Source organism: Drosophila pseudoobscura, chromosome X, assembly GCF_009870125.1.
Source record: "Drosophila pseudoobscura strain MV-25-SWS-2005 chromosome X, UCI_Dpse_MV25, whole genome shotgun sequence".
NCBI classification, from domain to species: Eukaryota; Metazoa; Arthropoda; class Insecta; order Diptera; family Drosophilidae; genus Drosophila; species Drosophila pseudoobscura.
Genome location: NC_046683.1, coordinates 12,577,058 through 12,592,500, shown reverse-complemented (window position 1 = coordinate 12,592,500; position 15,443 = coordinate 12,577,058). Strand labels below are relative to the sequence as shown.

The 15,443-nt window shown below is 42.9% G+C and overlaps 1 protein-coding gene and 2 long non-coding RNA genes across 4 annotated transcripts in view; 1 reads left to right on the top strand and 2 right to left on the bottom strand.

The window, feature by feature from the left end:
* Act5C (Actin 5C) overlaps positions 1 to 1,393 on the bottom strand; it is a 3,774-nt gene extending 2,381 nt beyond the window's left edge. The window contains exon 1 of one of the 2 annotated variants that reach the window (XM_015186247.2): positions 1,234 to 1,393. The gene's annotated coding sequence lies outside the window, so the exon portion shown is untranslated. Of the gene's footprint in view, positions 47 to 1,233 lie in introns of those variants that run through there. The other variant, XM_001354821.4, reaches the window with a different exon arrangement.
* Positions 1,394 to 2,023: 630 nt separating this feature from the next.
* Positions 2,024 to 8,385, top strand: LOC117185029 (uncharacterized). Its single transcript, XR_004470519.1, has 2 exons — positions 2,024 to 3,042; positions 7,496 to 8,385. It is a non-coding gene; the product is annotated as an uncharacterized lncRNA (long non-coding RNA).
* Positions 5,907 to 14,909, bottom strand: LOC117185028 (uncharacterized). Its single transcript, XR_004470518.1, has 3 exons — positions 14,407 to 14,909; positions 10,648 to 10,779; positions 5,907 to 6,028 (listed from the first exon to the last, which is right to left on the bottom strand). It is a non-coding gene; the product is annotated as an uncharacterized lncRNA (long non-coding RNA).
* Positions 14,910 to 15,443: the final 534 nt, after the last annotated feature.

Below are 15,443 nucleotides of genomic sequence, written 5' to 3'. Positions count from 1 at the left end.
GAGGAATGAACAGAACAGGCCGGGCTGTGGCAGCGGCAATGCTAGTTAACAACGATTCAATGGCGCTGGCAGCGTCGGCTTTGACGCGATAGCTGTCTCGGGTGTGCGCTCGTGTATGTGTGTGCCGACTCGCTCTCGCCTGCACATTTTGAGCGGCTGCCAGCGCATGCGTGCGACAGAGAGCGAACGAGTCGAATCGACGAAGCCAACTTTTGTGACCATATATGGTCATGTTTCGAAGCGAAACGCTCGCTTTCGCTCTCACACACACACACACAAACACACTCGCATGCTCCCGAGACTGACGCCGAAGGTTTTCTCCATTTTTGCACAGCTACGACGGCAGTGACTTCGGCAACTTGTACACATACATATGTGCATGCACATGTACGTATTTATTGAAGCCGGCATTTTAGAGCCCCGCCGATCAAGTCTTTCCAAATAACTTTAATGACGCGATTCTGTTACTATTTCTGGCCGCCTACAAACGCCACAAACATTTATGGATTGTGATCTGCCTACGTCACAGGCGCGACAAGTCTGTTCTATGGCATGGGACCTATCTGCCACAGATCTGCTACAGATCTTTCTTTGGGGCTTTGCGTGGGCCGGCCACAGTGAACGTCTAACAATTATTTTGCGAATCTCGCTTTCAGGGAAAGTTATTTTTGGGCGTGGGAAAAAGAAAGCGGTTCGCGAATTGAATTTCAAATGGCAAAAACGAAACTGTCACCAAAGATTTCGGTCTACTTCTTCCCCCACTTGGCTGTCTTGGGTGAAATCGTAAAATGGCGCGTGACACGCCCAGTCATCTGCAGATACAGATAGTACATATTGTATATGTACATGTCTAGGTAGATTAGAACTAATCTGAATGATAACAATAGTAGTTGCAGCAGTTCTGTGGGTGCATTCTCAGCTAAGACGCTTCCCAGTAAAATTCCTCTTTTGGAATGACATATGCCATGGGGAGATTTTCCAGCAAACTCTGCTTTTTTTAATGTCATCAACTTTTCTGTTAAGAATAACATTTTCATTTGCATATTATTCGTCAAACTTGTCCAACACTTTTCACACAATCACACAAAAAAATGTAGTTATCATACAAAAACATTTGCACTGTTTTTTTTTTCGGTCTCACGGTTTGCGATGGCTTTTTTAAAGGGACGGTGGGGGGGACGATTTCTCGGACTTTTCTGGATCGTATCGTTTCGAACTTTTTAGTATACTTACATTTGGTCTGTTTTGTTTAAAATTAATTAAATTAATATAAATTAAGTCTTTCGGTTGAGTGTCTTTTGCGTAGACGACTGCTGGCTGATTGGAGAGCGGTGTTGTGTCGGTTGGGAATATCCACACAGCACAAGAACTCAAACTGTAATGATATGAAAACTGGTCGTTGCTTGCCGTTTTATAAAGCCCGCTTTCCAGCCGGCTACGTCACTCACGCTCATGCTGCGCTCAACTCCTTATCAGCGACATTTCTCCATTCCGCAGCCAAGTTTACCATATATGGGTATGAATTGTTCGCCAGTCGATTTTCAAGAGAATTTCCACGCTCACAAGACGAGCTGGTGTGGTGTGGTGAGCGAGTGAACATGGGTGTGTGCCTGCTCTCAATGGTGTATTGTAGTTGTGTATTGGTTCGCGAGGGGTTCGTTCACTTTGTTTTTGGGCTTGTTTTAAAAACCTCTTGCATCGGTCAGTGCGTATCTGCAAATTCGTACATGTGACTCAGGCAATTACTCATGACCACGCAATAATCAATTCTTATCGTTCCATTCCCTGAAATTTATTTAAAAAAACCTTCAATCCACATGCTTTTGTAAAGCTTTATTCATACATACATATATATTAACATACACAATGTTGCGTTTTTTGTATGAATCGAACTCTCACATTAAAAATTTGTTAACAATTTGGCAAGTTGTAAAGTTGTAAGTAAAGTAAACTCATTCTGTAATGATGTTCTGCTTAATATGTAAACTTTTTGAAGGGCATTCATAAGTTGCATTGAATAATGCAGTACGAGAGCCGCAAGCCGGTTTCAGCAATAACGGCGCCAGCAGAAACAGCTGCAAACAACAACGCGTTTGCGCAACAGAGATGAAGAGAGAATCACTCACACACACGCACACAACCTGTATGCTGCGCTCTTGCTCTAGCCTGCGGTCTGCTGCCCAGAGGCGTTGTTGTATTTGTTGCCTACAAGCGGCTCCGAGCTTGATAAGCCGCTGGCTGAGTCGGCTCGGCTCTCCCAAGATTTTTCAAGAGCAGAATGTTTCCAACTTTAAAATCTAAAAGCATGCAAATACTATTCCAACTGTATTTCCACTAGACAAAAAATTCCGCAAATCAATCAGAATTTTTTTTGTGGTTATCCCCCATTTTCCATTTTTTGTAATCCTCTTGCAAAAAAGTGAAAGAGTAACTGCGTGCATTTGTATGTATGAGCTTCTCTGTGCGTGTGCCTGGCGAGAGAGCAGTTTTTGTAACGGCAAACCAACTCCTAACATCCATTGCTCACACATGGCAATAAATAAATAAATAGGCATTTTGTTGTTGTGGGGGAATAGCTGTTATTTTATTTATTTGTTATTCGTTGACTAATCTGTGGTTAAACAATTTACTATTTCGAGCCAAAGTGACGCACAAAAGGAAAGACAGAAAGAACTAAACAGAACATGCTGGGCGATAAGCGAAGAAGCAGGCGAGAGGCAGAGAGAGAGACAGACACTGTGCCTCCCTCTCTCGCATAAGCATAAAAAGAAAACGACACACCACACTACTCACACAGCGGGCACGCACACACAGACGGTGTCAATGTTTGGGCAACTGGTCAAAGGAGTGCCACCAACTGCGGCGGTGACGTCGCGCCCAGCCACAGCCCGACTCTCTGTATTTCTTTCTCGCTCTCTGCTTGTCCACAGCCACTTTTGGGTTTGTTGTCGGCTTTTGTTTTTTGGAAGAAATTAAAATCGTTGCAACAATTCCATTAAAACAACTGAAACAAATCACCAAATTGCATAGCAGTTTTTCAAGGTAAATACCGAAATCGGAGTTGATTCACATGGACTTATTCGCAGACGTCAGCATTCCCAAATTAAATTCCATTCGATTCGCAACTTCTTTCGAGTTCGGGTTTGACTTTGAGTTCGTGTTCTTCTTGTTGTTCTTGTCCATTGAAGAAAGAGAGTAGCGTAGCAGCAGCGGCAGCGGCAGCGAAAGCAACAGCGACAACGACAGCGACAATTTTATCGCCGCTTGAGCTAGCTACATAGCTGTAGCTGTCTTTGAAAATTGCCTTGTTCTAACGGTCCGATGAATCGGTCGAGCAACTGGACCCACAAATCATTCCAGAATGCCACAAGCAATTGGAACTGGAGAACTGGTTGGAAAATCTCCATCAAAGTGTTCCAACCATGGCGACAGACCATCTGCAAAACAACATCCATATCTTGCAAGTGAGATTTCTCAATTAGGCGAGGAATTGGAAACAAATTTTCCCCGGCCGCTAACCTTGTCATTGAGGGGTTATGAAGGAGAATGCAAAGTGCTGTTCGGCTGGAGGGGGGCTATAATTTATTGTCAATTCAACATGTATCTACATATGTACATAAATAACTGGCTTTTTATTGAAACTAGAAATACTTAAAATTGCCAAAAACAGCGTCGTTGATGATGACTTTGAAACCGCTATGCACACACATGTAGCCGTGATCAACGACCTTTCTCCAAAAGTACGTAACTCGTCACGTTTTCTACACACAGACACACATGCACAAACGCCCATCAACCCGTGGTGGAGACAACTACAGCTCTACACTCCCCATCTCCTCCTAAAAGTTCGCTCAGCTTAAGTACTGTGTAAACGAAGCAAAAGCTGACTATGTATAACCTATAATTTACCGGCTGCTTGGTTTCGCCAGTACTTAAACTGAGAGCAGCTTCGCTAATGCTATCTATGTATGTATCTGGCCTGGGTTAAAGCAAAGCGCCATTGTCAAGGTCATTGAAATGTGAAAATTTTCGTTCATTTTTCGCAATTAAATTGTTTTTCTCTCCATTTCTTGCGTATTCGTATTGCACCATTAACATACACGCATGGCCGGGGTTGCCACTACTGCAACCGCTTTTGGTCAGGTTTTGGAGTTTGCAAAAAACATTTTCACTTCAACATTTTTTGTCTGTTTTGTTTTGTTTTTTTTTTTTGTTTTTGGCTATTTTGGCTTTGCATCACAATTGGCCATGGAGATGAAGGAGGAGGGATAATCATTAATTGCTGTCTTAATTAGTTTGCGTGCGCTTAGACAACGCGAGAGTGCGAGACGGAGAAGGTAGACATACTCGTTGTGGATCGTGCGTGCGTTGGCGTCGACAGATGCGAGAGAGAGATAAGTACATAGAGGCAAGGCCGTGGACAGTTAGTTTACTTAACCCTCGGGGCGAAAAAACGTTTGGAAAATACGCACACATACTCGCCCTCCACTCAAGGATAAAATTGATAGAAAACAATACACATTATTTACTGTATTTCTTCTGCACTTTATTTTGTGCCTATATTTATGTACATAAATATGCCATAAATACCAGCACGAATATGTTAATGCTAAATTGTCGAATTTCATTGCTAATTGCTCTGTTAATTACTCAGACATTGTTTCTGCACTGGAGGAGATGCGCCACGATCGCAAGATGGCTTTAAGGAGAAGCTGCAAAGTTGCCATTGCGTGTCTGTGTGTGTGGGAGTGTTGTGGCAGGAGCTGCTGCGGGAAAGTGAAAGAAAAATTAGTAATTATTATTATTTTATTTGCTTTGACGTGTGCTTTCACTCGCACTGCGCGCACTGCAATGCCAATGTTCGGTTAACGGAGTGCGTGCCCGTCCCCCCATCCCCATTCGTCTGGTCTGTCTAGTACGCTCGCTGAACTTTTTTTTCGCGATCTGACGCGCTCTCCTCGCTCCCTCTGTCTCCCTCTCTACTTATCAGATATTCTGTGAGGAGAGAAAATTTGCGAAAGGAATACATCTGTCCTTGTCTGTCCATTCTATGTCCAGTCTATGAAAAACTTCCATAAGAACGATGAGTAACAAATGTAAGCGATTTGTGGGTGTGAACGAAATCCCTTTTAAAATTGCTCAATAAAAAGGTTGTCTGGGCAGGGCGACAAAAATTCATTGAGTCATTCATTTAGTTTTGCTGCCAGACATCACACACACACACACACTGATTGAGCGCTCGATTTGGTTGATGTGGTGCGAAAGGGATGGGCACAGGAGCAGCAGCAGCATCTGACTTAAGCAAGTAAGGTGTAACAGCAATTGTAAAATATGTGTGTGTGAGAGACAGACAACAGACCAGACGCTTAGACGGCGGCTCTCTCCCGACACCTTTACCGCCGCCGCCTCTCTGGCTCTAGGCTCTTTTCTTGTTTCTTTTCTTCTTTCACGTCTTGTCTTGTTTATGGCGGCGCCAGCTTAGGCGAGACGCGTTGTTGTAGTTGTTATGTCTACTACTTCTGCTGCTGCTGGCTTGGGCATCGCATCTGATTAGCGCTGCGCTGCGGCTGGCATTGGAAGAAATGTGGGCAAAAAGTGGCAAAAACTTTACGTGGGTGGGAGTGCGAGGTCGGTCGGTCTACTGAGCAGCAGCAGAAGCAGCGACTGGTAATCCGTCTTTGAAACTGTAGCAACAGCAGCAGCAGCAGGAAAGACTAGCTCTTTGCTCTTGGCCTCGCTGGCAGAATGGGTGGATGCACAACAACGAAGCATCGTCTTGGATATTCGACACTTTTTAACTTTCAGAAAATGTTTACATTTTAGACTTTTTTCGATAAATATAGCCAATGATCTGCTCATGGAATAGTCTCCCAATAAATAATTTACATACATACTTACACCACTGGTATGTGTATATGTATGTATTATGTAAATGAGATGTCCAACAGAGTATGCCGTAGGTCACAGTCGCTGTTAGCTTCACGCCGTATTTATAAGGCTATAGCAACATATTTGCATGGTGAAGTAACTGGGAAAAAGAGAGAGAGAGAGATAGAACTATTATACAGTGTGTACGTACGCCCAGGGTTACACATCGATCGTGTCTCTCATAAACTTCAGAACTCTCCAGCTAATCATCACTGTGGCTAGAGCTAGCCGCAAGAATGTGGGTTACAAACCTTAAAGAGGTTTCTAATGATAATTTCTATATACATACATATATACATATGTATGTGTTTTGTTGTGTGTTTCATTGGGAATACATACAGTACCTAAGCATGCAACATATGCGAGAGAATAAGTGCGCCTACAGACTAACACACACACACACACACACACACGCCCTATTCCTGTTCCCATTACCATTACCATTCCACTCCATTCCAGGTGATGACGGGGGTGGTGATGATGTTTAGTGTTTGTATGCCCGTTACCTCGTAGGGTGCATGGGTATATTTTATTCGCGAAAGACCAATAAGAGTACTTTGTTTCTATTCCATACTCGAGTTCTTTTATGAGAAGGTGTTTCCAATGCCACAGTTCTCTATTTGGTTAGTACCAGGTATCCCACGGTCGAGCTCTTTTTTCAGTGGTTCCATTTTCGCAGGGTTGGCCCGTTGCGGTCGGTTGCCATCAGCTGGGTCTCTCCCCCTGTCACTGTCCCTGCGTGTGAGCCACGTCAATTAAACGGACAGACAATGGAAAATTCAAATAAAGATGCCATTTCTTGCAGCATTTTCATGCCCGGTGCCGTCGCCCGTAATTACACAAATTGAAAAGCGCACACACGTGAGCAGGCGCACATTTCTGGGTGTGTGTACGGGTGGGGTTGGACCAGTGGCAGCGTGCAACAGAAGCGGGCCAGGACACACCCAGATTCGGGGACAGAGATACTCCCAGACATATCCAGATTTCACCGGGTACAAAGCGGAAAGCATTGCGTGAGGCCTCCCGAAAACATTGCGGTTCGGGATGGGATGGGTTCGCCACATAATGCTGGAGAAAGTACTTTAGGCCAGAGATTGTGACAATGCGATAGCCAGCCCGCATATGGGAGGGCAAGGCATTTAAGAGTGTGAAAATTACATAAAGTTCTCTCGAAGAATTCATTTCAAGGTCCAGCTCCAGTCGTATAGATCCAGCTCTCAGTTTTGGAATCCTTTTATTCGGAGCTAAGTCTCTCTCGGTTTCCTATATGGTCATAACATCCTTTGCTCCTTCGACTCAACAGAGAATTAAACAGAGCGTTTCAGCTATCGTTTTCCAATATCCCTTGACTTGGTTCTATCAAAAACCGCGTACCATTATCTTCAGCCAGCTTCCTCATTCCTTTATTTTCTTTCCACTTGGCTGATTGGAAAGTAATATCGTTGGCGCCCTATCCTCTTATCAGGTCCATAAATACAGTTATGGACATTACTATTGCCCAACAGTCTATAAATTATAATGAAATATATACTTGATATGTATGTAAGTGTGATTATTCCAATTTCAGATAAGGATTATAGAATCCCAAAATAAATACGAACTGTATGCGTGTGTAGTGTCGATAAGACACCACCAATGTGAGTCAGACTCAAGTATAGATCGAACGATTTTTGGGAAGATCTTGGAATCGAGTGATAACTTGAGCCCCATGGGTCAATGATGACTCATTATCCACACGACTCCGAGTCCAGCCCACACAAATGCACACACACTCCGAAGGAGAGCGTTAGACGCAGGGTTAAAGAGAGCGCCAAGCCTGAGGGTCGACATGACTCGACAGTGCGGTGTGGGAGCGAGACAGAGCGTCCGGCCAGCTCAGTTTCAATTCCATGTTTTTCAGATGAATCATCGACTGAAAACGTAATGTACAACAAAATACCACAATAAAAAAAAATTACTACGAGCAAACAAGCAAACAAAATACCAGAGAAACACAAACGGCGTCATCTAAAATACACAAACGTTGAGCCGCATTTTTTATTTATTTTTTGCTTAACAATAGAAAAAGCTAAACGAGTTGAACGGTAAACAACAAAAATATATAAACCAAACTGACGAAAAAATTATAAATAATTGAGATGGGGAGACCCGTTTAGCGCACCACAAACAAGTGCGAGCGAGATGCTGCTAGTGCTTGATCATCATCATCATCAGCAGCAGCAGCGCCAGAAACCGTTGCTTGGGCGAGAGAACGAAGTCCAGCAGAAGAACAAGTCGCAGTCGAAGTCGGAGTCAGCACCAACAGCAGCAGCGCCAGTTACGTTTGAAATTGCTGAGATAGAAAGGCAATGGGAAAGAAATGAGAAAACAGAAGCAGAGCTTGAACCGCGCTCCAAAAACAACGGCCAGCAGCAGCCACCATCAGCAGAGCTTGAGCCGCGATCCGAAAGCAGCGAGCGAGAGAACGAACTTGTTTCCCAGCAACGGAAGCTGCTGGCTGCGAAAAAACAATAAATTGAGTTTGTGACACCTATGGACCGCGTCATAGGAACAAATAGATAAATGGGTGTTTCTGTTATGCCCTTGCGTGGCCTTGTAGAAGGTATATTTTGCCTAAGCCTCATAATTGCTTAGGTTTCAAGATGTGTATGCATGTATGTGCATATTTTATAAATATGTATGTATGCACCTATTCAACTAGCCTGCAGAGTGCATAGATCTATTCCGAATAGTCAAAAGCACCGGTACCAGAGAGAAAAAAAAAACGGTGCTCTGCCTGAATATGGAGGCAGACATTGGAAGAAGTGAACAAAAACCGAGGAAAAGAAGTCTAACTTCAGGGGCCGTACTTGTGATACCCTCTAAAGTCGATCAGTTCTATGAGAAGTACTATTTCCTATTTTCTGGCGATCAGATTTTGTTCTTATTGGATAGAGTTACATATATAAATATTTAGAAAACTTTCGTTTTCAACATTTTGTTTTTTGTTATCTAAAGAAACACCTTAAAATGGGAATTGACGCGACGAGGGTATACAAATCTATGATACTTGTTGCTCTTTGGTTGTCAATGAAAGTTTTACGCTTCTCCGCTACACACGAACATCAAACATTTATTTGTTAACGGAATGATGTTAGAAATATTCGCTCAATGGGTGAATATGACACTATTTGTGTGGACTTTTCACTTTCGCAAGTAAATACAGATGTACATTGAAATTCTCAAAGGATACGTTTATATAGTCTAAGGGGTACTATCTCATAAAAGACCATATCTCAAAACCCATGAAAATGATATATGTACAAATCAGAGGATTTTCGAAGTTATCAAAGTGTTATATGCGTTTGTTTATTTGCGAAAATCATGAGCAAGGCAATTTTGTACGCGGACAATATGGAGAGACTGTATAAAGAAAAGGTCTCAAATTTAAAAAACCAATAAAAAAATTTCCAATAACCGAAGAAAAAAAAATAAATAAAGAAATGAACCAAAGAAACAAGCAAAAAGCAACAAAATCCCAAAGAAGAGTCAACGTTTTAGGCTTTTTTTTATTTAATTTTTGTATAATTTATTTGTTTTTGGTTGTTATTTTCGGGTTCGCTCCCGCATACACACACACGCACGCACGAACACTCTCACACGCATTCGTTTAAGCAAAAGCTTGGAAGAGCCATTGACATTGAGCTGTCGCTGCTTGCGCTGGCGGCGACGTCAACGATGACGACGACATCGCTGCCCGTTTTTGGCCGTTGGCTTTTCGAATGGAACGAAATTCGAATGCGAATGCCAGAGTGAGAAAGAGAGAGCGCTGATTGAGAAGCCTTTATCGGCTTTTGTACCAAAAATGTACATGCAATGGCATCATGTGTGTGTGTGTGTGTGTGTGTGTGTGTGCGAGTGATTGTTGTTTATGGACAAAATGTAACAAAACTATTTTCGACATTCGAAACAAGAGAGGAAGCCCAGCTTCGGGGCCGAAGCTTTCGATACCCTTTGCAGATCCATCGTTTCTATGGCAGGACATATACATATTCTTAATGAAAAGCAGATCGATCGATAACTGCTATACCCTACACTATAAGGTCGGATATTACTTGTTCTCTGCGTTGCAGGCATTCTGTCAAAGTAAATATACCTCCAGTACGGGGTATCGTAAAAAGCGGAAACTCAAAATGTTGCCCATATATTGTTGATACCTGATCGTAGGCGTAACCTCCGCCCCCAAAAGTCAGAGCTTTAGGGATACTGCTGTGTGAGTGCGTGTGTGTGTGTGTATCGGACTGTAAAAGGCGTTGCATCCGCCGTTTTACTACACATTGTACATATCTCAGGAAACTAGCCAAAAACAACACTGACTGACTGACATATTGTCAACAGATGTACATGCGGAGTATATACGGAGTATATTTCACCAAATTTAGTCACAAAAATTTGTGGTTGACCTTTTTGTTTTCTTTTTGGTTCCATATGTGACCACCATATGTACCATATGTACAGCGCATAAGTCTCCCCTCTCCAGCGATACAGTACGGATATATGTATCTATTGGATGGATACTTATGGGAACACTTGTCCAATTGAGATAAGTCGATTCGATGATGGAAAACGAACACTTTTCGGATGACTTTTTCATAGCTTCATAGATCTGGAAGGCTTGGAGTGTGCGCCGCTCAAGAGAGTCGCCAGTGCATAATCTATGGCCTTTCTTTCATCGCTTACCTGGCCTTCCCTTGCTCCATTTCCAGTCCACGAGTATTAGGTAACCTCCATTCATTTCAATCGCAGACCGTTGTCCGTTATCCAGCGATCTCCAGTGCAAAACGTAAGCGACAGTGCTGTCCGCATACAAAACTAGACAATGCCAGAGATCAAGCTAAAAATGGTTAACGGTTTCAGGCGAAAAAAGAGTCAACGAAATGGAGGAAAGACTTTCACTGGCTAATCAGAATTTCAGTGAACCCAATGACAACAATGAAATGCAGCAACAATAAACGATTTTTATATGGATTTTTATTTCTTTTTTTTAGTGTTCAATTATTAGTCAAATTTTTGCGAAAGTAAATTTTAATACCGTTCGATACCTCACAGAAAGTCAGGGCTACCGAAACGAGACACAGAGAAATGGGGGAATACTTAGCGGAAGAATATAATCCAGAGATGGGCATCCGCTAGGTACTCTGGACATGTCCACTGAGATCTTGGAAAAACTAAGACGAAAATCAATAAGAAGACTGCCTGAAGATCTGATTAGATAGTTTTTTTTAAAGCAGGGTGCATTTTTTTGGCTTTTTTGTTGCATGTGAAGCTCAGCTTTCTTACGATGCTACAGCCTGACCTGAAACAATACCCCACTTACCCGCATTTATTTTCCCATCCAACATTTGCATGTGTGTGTTAACCGGGTTTGTTGCAAGAGTAACGGACACGATCTATGTCATCCTCTATACTTACGTATTTATATGTATTCGTAAAGATACAATTGGGTATGTCTTGATCTTAATAAATCCATCCAGAGGGTTATCTACTTCGAGGCAAGGAAGGAGGAAGAGAACATCTATTCTCTGAAGAAGTTTAAGATCTTATAGAAGAAAAGATCTACAGTTGTGTTAGTTTTGTCATCCTATATACTTACGTATTTATATGTACTCGTAAAGATACAATTGGGTATGTCTTGATCTTAATAAATCCATCCAGAGGGTTATCTACTTCGAGGCAAGGAAGGAGGAAGAGAACATCTATTCTCTGAAGAAGTTTAAGATCTTATGGAAGAAAAGATCTACAGTTGTGTTAGTTTTGATTCATAAGCGAGCTGGGATTCCTAATAATTGGTGAATCATCAATGAAATCATTGTTAATAAACAGTTTGGGAAACACCCGTAGACAAATGTTGGGATAGTCATAGGGAATTTCATTGGGAACTGTAGATCTGTTGAAGTTGTCTTCCCCCCCAACTTGAGAAACCCCGCTCTTAAAGAGTAAGAGTACGGAGACCAAGACACCTACTACTCCTAGTACGAGTCTCTTGGCCTCTTAAGCATCGCCTTGCACGCTTTTTGGACTGCGGAAACAGACCGCAACGAATTGCATTTCCATTTCTAGGGGAAAAAAATCCAAAAAGAAAAACCAAAAGTGGTATGCAATTTGCTTGAATGCATTCATCTTAAAACCGTTTTTGAAATACAAGAAAAAATTCATGCGCATGACTCATAGTACACTCTCCAATCTTTTCGGTTTTTGGGAAAATTGTTACCAACAAATTTGTGAAAGCGACACGTGCCCCGTTTCCACTTCCCTGCTTTTCTGCGAAATTTTTGGCAAAATTCAAAAGAAAAGAAGCACAGGGCAGTAAAATGATTCACCCGTTCGGGCTATAGGGTATATCGCCTGTATAGGGGTGACTCTGGGCCGTTACAATTACCACCCCAAATAGGAATTGGGAAAGGGAATGGCAACGGCAATGGGGGGGTGTGGATTATGCCAGGGGATGGGATTGCGAGGGATATCTGTTTGTGGGACTGCGATTGACAAATTGAGGGTCGCCTGCGGCTCAACCTTGAGAGCGAACACCAGACCAGACCAGACCCGACCCCCGCCGTACCCACCACCAGTCGGGGGTGGGTGCACGCTGGTGCTGTCCTGGGCCAACATGCAACCGAATCTGAAATGTGGAAACCCCGAGAACCCTCAGCTGTTGGCAATGCTGATGATTATGGTGGTTGGATGGACTAATCAGTTTTCGGCTCTGAGACCAGGGCAGAATCTCCCAGTTTTATCGGTGGAAATGCCCGAAATGCACCCACTCATTGTTGCAAACATTCTAGGGGCCCTTCTTCCGGTTGCATTCAGAATTTACGCTGCAGATAACAGAAGGAGCCTTTCCTTACCAAGAAGACCATATCTTTACCCGTGCCGAGGATAATCCTAGGTGGGATGGTAAAAAGGTGACCTGGAGTACCTCCTTTACGAGTACGAGTCCAAATAAGCAGAGAGATAGAGATGGTGCGCTCTTTTTTGCTGCCAAGCCACTCTGGGAGAGAGTTACCAATGAATTACCAAGACCTGTAAGTGCATACATCCCCGACGTATTTCTGGTTTTTACAGATGTCTTGACTCCCTCCGTAAGTCTTTAAAAGGGCCGCTTTAGGGGTATAGCTAAACGAATACAATCTTCAGGGATTGGAATTGTTTACGAGTATACGGAAAAACGACTAGTGCAATCGAAGGATTGTGTTTGTTTAAATGGAATTATGTGAATGAGAAGCCGCCTAAGATCAGTTTTCTTGTCAACATTCATAAATAATTATTTTGTAAGCACTCAATTTCTTGGATTGATGGGTTCTTTTTAACCCTTGAAATATTATGACCCCCCCTAGACCTGGACCTTGGTCTCTGGATTACAGACATGACATATGCCTATATATTTGTTGGTTTTAATGTATTAATGTTTTTGAAAATATATGAAGTATGAGAACGCCTGAAATAACAGAGCTCAAGAGGCCTTCCATCCATCCATCGTTTCCTCGATAAAGTCAAGTACCGCCCAGTCTTTGAAGATATGTACATAAAACTCTTTAAGTAAAAATGCACTCAGAGTTGCCTTTAAGACGACGCCCTCGTCTCCCCGTCTGCCGTCCGTCACCACCAGGGAAGGGTTGGGTGTTAATTTATGACAGTTCCAGAAAGGGCGTGGCTGTCGCTTCCGTCGCCAAGCCCCAAGAACATACGAAACAATGAATCCCACAGAAAGCACACACAGACACAAAAATTGTGGAAAAAAGGATAGAAATTCGCAGTGCACTTTTGTTTTTTTTGGGGCAAGTCAGAGGCAAGGGTGAGTTCTGAGTCATTCCCATCGAAACGAATGCCTTAAAAAGCTTTAAAATTCCGATTTACCGATACCGATATCCCGCCGTCCCAGGTGTTTGCGCGTGTCTGTGTGTGTGTGTGTGTGTGTAAGCCGATAGAGGCAGAGTCAGGTGTTTTCGTATCAAGGCAAAACTGTTGTGATTACACACGTATCGGATTCTTGTGGGGTTTTCAGTCCCGGCCCCAACTTATCAGCGGGCACACACAAAAGGTTATCATAGAAAAATGTACTCATATATGGTACGCATCACCCGATTTCCCCCCTGTAAAGAGACGGTTTCCCTTGAGATGGATTAGATCACCTACAGTTCTACAGTTTATGTTGTTTTAGAGTCAAAAATACCCAAATTTGGCGGCATCAAATGTTGGAATGAGCGATATTTATGAACAATCGTGGCATTGGGCACGAAATGGGGAGGGTTGCTATCTAACTGATAATTACGATCATTTTAACAATGATAAGTTTATGATAAGCCAAAAGTTTTGGTATCATCAGACATTTACAGCGGTGGAGAAAGATGTGCGCCCAAGAAAGGATGTCCGCCCAAGAGATACTTGAAGTGGATCATAAAATATATAGATATATGTATGTATGTATATGTTTGTACATACCATGCAGGCAGAGGAAGTTCCATTGTCAGCAGAAGTTGATCTCCATATGCACCCATATGCATACACAGTTACAGAGACACACACACACACACACACACAGAGAGATAAAGAGGCAAACATATGCAGATACAGACCCACCACTTGATCAGTCGTCGCTGCGGAAACGGACCGGACCCACATTATGAATGCCGATCACAGCAGGATGGTGGATGAGGGAAAGAAATAAAAATAACAATGATAAAAAGGAAAAGGAAAAGGGAAAACCAGCAACCAGTGTCTGTCGCCATCCAAATGAAGCTGAAAATGAATCAAATAATGATCGAAATTGGTTGTTAATATTCAAAGCGCATCCAGAAGACGATACGATGGCAACGAAGAAGATGATGGACTGGAAGGCAATGCGAGAGACGGAGAAGAGCAGGTAGACAAGCAACAATAACCGTTCAAAAATGTTCAACCCAAAGCCAAAGAAAGGCGGGCCTTGAGCCAGGCCCAAGCCGAAGCTTTTGTTACCCATGCAGATCGATTCTACACATACATACATATGCAGCCATAGGTACATAGGACATGACTATATCGACTTCCCTCTCGGCTTTATGAACATGTGGTCAAAATCACCCTCTGGTTTCAAATGCCCTCTGCAAGGGTATACAAAAAGAAGCAGCAGCAGCAGCAGCAAAGGATGAACTGAGAGGGATATAAAATACACATACATATGCATGTATTATATATATTTGCGCCGGCTTTTTTTTTTTTGGGCGGGGGCGTCGACTTTACATGAGCACCAAGCCCCACACACACGAACACGCACACTCGGTAAACGCTCACACGCAACGCACCCGAGACGGGGTTGCGGGAAGTTCAAGTTCAAATTTATTTTTATTATTTCATTCTTGTCTTCCTCTCTCTCTCTCTTACTCTCTCTGGTCTTTTCCGGTCTGTCTGCCTGCCTGCCTGCCTGCCTGCATGTGCATGCATAAGCGTGGAACAATGAGCAAAAGAGGGAGTGTGGGGAGGGAGCGCCTATGCTATACTGC